This window comes from Chiloscyllium punctatum, chromosome 12 (assembly GCF_047496795.1).
Source record: "Chiloscyllium punctatum isolate Juve2018m chromosome 12, sChiPun1.3, whole genome shotgun sequence".
NCBI classification, from domain to species: domain Eukaryota; kingdom Metazoa; phylum Chordata; class Chondrichthyes; order Orectolobiformes; family Hemiscylliidae; genus Chiloscyllium; species Chiloscyllium punctatum.
In genome coordinates, this window is record NC_092750.1 from 87,620,582 (window position 1) to 87,625,759 (window position 5,178).

A 5,178-nucleotide genomic window follows, 5' to 3' on the forward strand; every position below is an offset into this window, starting at 1 on the left:
GATTGCAGATTGGGTCCAATGGATGGCATCCGTGGATGAGTGCCCTGCTTCCAGGAATTGTCTGGCTGTCTTCTGCTTGCCCTGTCCTATTATTGTTGTGCTATTCTAGTCCAATGTGTGGCCCTTGCAGTTTGTACATATTGCTACTAGGGACTGCTGGACTGACGCTAACACAAATTCTTTGCCAAGAACCAATATCCACCCACCTTCATTCGCAAATGCATGGCACACAAAGTTCGCAACGAGGATTTGCTATGAGGTAATTTTTAAATCATGCTTCCGTGTTGAAAAGAAATTCTGGAAAACGATATCCAGACTCCTCCGAACACTCGGACTTATGACAGCACAGAAACAGAGAGTCTCACTCAGACAACAACTCACGAGGAAACAAGGCCCAATACCCATCATGTGCATGTCAAACGGGTTGACGAGATTCCACGCAGGGACTCCACGAAACACGACATAGGAGAAAGAGGCTGACAACTAGAGAGCTGCATTCATAATTTCATCTGGACTGTAAACGCCTCGGACAGCTGTTCCTTGCAGTTATGCACGGAATATTGAATGTCACTGATCCCAGGGCTTGGAATTCGGATGATATGTCCGTCTGCAGCACTGGTTACTTCCTTATGTGAGGTAACTCCTGATGGAACACATGTCACACTCTATTGCTCATTAAGAAATACATCCAAAATGGGAGCTTAGAGCAGCATTTCAGTTGTCCTTCTGGGGCTGTCCCTGACATGCCCTGTGGCACTGCACTTATTCTGTGTTTCCTGAGGGTTCGGCACGTGATTTCACGATCGTATTATGGGCAATAATCTGCATTTTCGCTTCAATAACGGGTGTGTGAAGCGGAGGTCCACCATTCTCTATTCTATTTTTCTCTTCTTATGCACAACTGAAATACAGTAAAGGATAAATTAATATTGTAAGATGATATACAGAGGCGTGTGAAATACTGAAGTTTTAATGACATTTATGCAATGGTTAGAGATTACCTTGATTCAGGAAATAAGGATGTAAAGTCTGTTTGGTTGGAGTTGAGGAACAGTGAGGAATGAACTCACAAGCATGTGTAGTTTACAAGCCCACTCGCAGTAACCACAAAGGGAAATAAATCGTACAGGAGGAAAAAATGCGTGTGAGTGACACAAATGGCAATAGTCATGCGTGATCTTAGCTTCCCATCTAAAACTCTCGGTTCCATTGTAAAAACGTTTGGAGAACCAAAATAAGAAAAATCCCACATGTCCCATAAAACACCACGAGGGATATCTTGGTAATTGATTACTCTACTGGTGACTTAATTTTCCTATTTTCTTGGAAACCTTCTCTTTAATTGTGAGCATCAGAAAAGCCTTTTCTTTTTGCCAGCAAGAAATAAATATGTGATTAACCTTTGTTCGTTTCATGGATAAGAACACTGAGACTCCTCTGCACTGCACTTCTTTGGCATTTCTATCGATTTTAACACTAGTGTGTCTTTTGATTCTTCCCAAGAAAGTATATGACCTCGCATTCCCTACATGAAACTGCATCTGCCAAGAATACTCTAATTGATGGAGGGAATCCTGAGGAACTGAATGTACATGTATTTGGAAAGGCAAGGACTGATTCGGGATTATTAACATGGCTTTGCGCGTGGGAAATCATGTCTCACAAACTTGATTGAGTTTTTTGAAGAAGTAACAAAGAAGATTGATGAGGGCAGAGCAGTAAATGTGATCTATATGGACTTCAGTAAGGCGTTCAATAATATTCCCCATGGGAGACTCATTGGCAAAGTTAGATCTCATGTAACAATAGTGGACGTAACACCGACCCTTGTGGTATGCCGCCAAGACCTGGACACCAAGAAGAACATGTTCCAACAACTACAACACCGTTTTGTATTGGTAAGCCAATTACTGATCAAAGCTGTAATCTCTCCCACAGTTCCAGTCCTCCACATTTTGTATAATAGCCTATTGTGGGGAACCTTATCGAACAACTTGCTGAAACCCATATACACCACATCAACTGGGTTACTGTCATCTACCTGTTTGGTCACTTTGTCAAAAAAGACAACAATATTCGTTAGGCAAGGCCTACCCTTCAAAAACCGTGCTGAATGTCCCTGATCAGATTATTCATTTCGAGATGGTCATAAATCCTATCTTTAATAACCTTTTCCAACACGTTACCAACAACTGCAGTGAGACTCACTGGTCTGCAATTACCAGGGTGGTCTCGATGAAATTTTTTGAACAAGTGAACAACATATGCTATGCTCCATTTCACAGGCACTATTCCTGTAGACAACGATGATTTGACGATCAATTCCAAATGCTCATCAATCTCTTCCCTTGCTTCCCAGAGGATCCTAGGACAGATCCCATCCGGCCCAGGGGACTTGTCTGTTTTCACACTCTTCAGTATATCTATCACCTAATCCTTATGAACCTCAATATCTTCTACACTAGACGCAAGTATCTATATATCTTCGTCGCCAACATTTACATTTTCTATCGCGAACAATGTCGAAAAATATTTATTTAGTGCTTCCTCTATCTCTTCTTACTCCAACCAAAACTTTCCACTATTATCATTCATTGTCCCAAATTTAACTCTCGTCATTCTTTTATTGCTGACATACCTATGGAAAGCCTTAGCGTTAACCCTGATCCTATCTGCCAACAACTTCTCATGTCTCCTCCTGGCTCTTCTCAGCTCTCTTTTTCGGTCTTTCCTGATATCGGTGGAACGCTCGACCTCTCTAACTGAGTTTTCACGTTATGTCCTAACATAAGACTTCTTGTTCTTCTTGACCAGGGATTCCACTTCCTTAGTAAAACACGGCTCATGCGTTCAATATCTTCCTCCCTGCCTGACAGGTACACACTTATCTAGGACACACAGGAGTTTTTCCTTGAATAAGCTCCACATTTTTAATGTGCTCACCCCCTACAGTTTCCTACCCGATTCTACGCTTCCTAAATCTTACCTCATTGCATCATAATTTCCCTTCCACCAGCTGAAACTCTTGCTCCGTGGAGTACACCTATCGCTTTCCATCACGAAAATAAACCTGAGAGAATTGTGATCGCTGTCTCCAAAGTGCTCACCTACTTCCAAATCTAAAACCTGGCCAGGCTCGTTACCAAGTACTAAATCGAAAGCGGCTTCTTCCCTTGAAGGCATGTCTGCATACTGTGTCAGGAAGCCCTCCTGCACTTATCGAACAAAAACTGACCCATCTATATTACTCGTACTGTAGTGATCCCAGTCAATATTTGGATATTGTCTTCAATGTTCCAGAGTTTTTCATTGTCTCAGAGTCCAGATGAAGTTTGCATTCCTCACGTACGGGAGCGAGAATATTTTCAATGTCTCAGATCAGTTCCTGTCCCGAGAACATCAGAGTCAATGTCCCTTCCTCTACTCGGACCGACAGTTCCCACTTCTTCATTCTCCTCTGATTCCATTTCCCAAAGAGCTTCTCAAGATTTCCAAAGATGAAGCCTAAGATATATAGTTTGCTTCCGAAACATTTTTCCAACTGCCAACTGACAATATTTTCACAGTATCTCTTCACAATCCTCTGGCTTGCACCATGTCCAGGGATGAGAAGTCCCATTTGGTGGAGAGAGTTCCTTGGCTGGTGAGTTTCACTTTGGAATAAAGATGGTTAAGTGGCAATTTCCTGCGGTCGTTTGTAATGATGGGAGAGGGAGCGGTGGGGAATGAGCACTCTGACGAGCAGGAGGAAGTGTTACCAATGACCAGAGTCAGAGAACAGAGGATAAGGGATGAAAGGAATCTAATGAAAAGCAGCACTTCTGCTCAGGGCGTTCAAAAACAACTGCAGACACCCGATGTGTCGAGCAGTTTATTTGGAAAGAGAAACAGAGATAATGTTTTAAATGTGGAGCATTTCTGATGAAGAACTCGAGTTTCTCAAGTCTAATCAAATTAACAGGCCTGGTTTGCAAAACAGGCTTTCTGAACTTTGAAATGTTCCAGCAGGTAAGCATTCATAACGTAGTCAGCAGGATTCGAACCTACGTGAGGAAACCCCAATGGATATCAAATCCATCGCCTTAACCACTCGGCTATGACTACAGACAGCGCTGCTCTTTGAGCACTGACCAAATCAGCTGTGATCTCATTGGCAGCTGCCGCTGACTTGAGTTAAATGTTTCTATCTCCATTCATACCTTTGCTGTCATTTGTAAGGTGCGAGACACCAATGTAAAAGAAGAAAAGATCAAAGTTAGGAAAAGATTTTGCAGCCAAATTGAGTCAAAATTATTTATTGAAAGGAAAATCACACTTGCCAATTTGCTAGATCTCTTTGCGAACATGACCAGCAGAGGTAATCAAGGGAGCTATTGATCTGAGTATTCTTGGACATGAAATAAACAAAGGTTAGTGACATATTCATTTCTTCACTGGCGGACAAAATGGTCTTTCCTGATGGTTACAGTGAAAGAGATGGTTCCCAATAAAAGACAGAGATTAAGTCGCATGTAGATATACTTCAATGTGATACGTCTCATTTTCAGCCCCTAATTATCCCAGAGATGGAGGGGGTGGGTTACTTTTCTTCACTCTTCAACTGCACAGCATGGAGGTACAGACATGAAACCGCTAGAGATGGAGTTCTTGAATTGGGAACCAGCGACACTGAAGGAACTACGCAAAAGTGAGGACTGCAGATGCTGGAAGCCTGATTTTCGATCAGAAAATGCTGGAGGAGCAGGAAAGTCGACGATTCTGTTGGCAGTCTTTCTGCGTTCCGCAAACAATTTTCGTTTTTGACTCAGATTTCCAGCAACTGCAGCTATTTGTATTATGTTAACATTCATAATGTTTTGGACAAAACCAATGACCTGCTAGCATCGGAAAATCGGCAGAAGTACTGGGACACCGATACGTTAGCTGAACAATACAACCATTCCATGAGCGGGAACATGATTCAGGCCACGGTGCTGAGAGTACCGAATCCTCACAAGTAAATAACAAGACAAGGCGATAGATACTATCGTATTTGGTGTAAATAAAACTCCCATTCTGAACATTTTCATTAAAGATTATTTTCAACTTGTCTTCGTAGATTTACAAAGTGGGAAAAGGCCATTCCGCCTGTGTGCATTGCGGCTAATCAGAGAGCCATCTATTCCAGTCGCAGTTTCC

At 42.3% G+C, this 5,178-nt stretch overlaps 1 non-coding gene across 1 annotated transcript; it reads right to left on the reverse strand.

Moving 5' to 3' along the window:
• Positions 1–4,022: 4,022 nt before the first annotated feature.
• On the reverse strand, positions 4,023–4,104 carry trnas-uga (transfer RNA serine (anticodon UGA)). The gene has a single exon. It is a non-coding gene; the product is annotated as a tRNA-Ser (tRNA).
• Between the last annotated feature and the right edge of the window lie 1,074 nt (positions 4,105–5,178).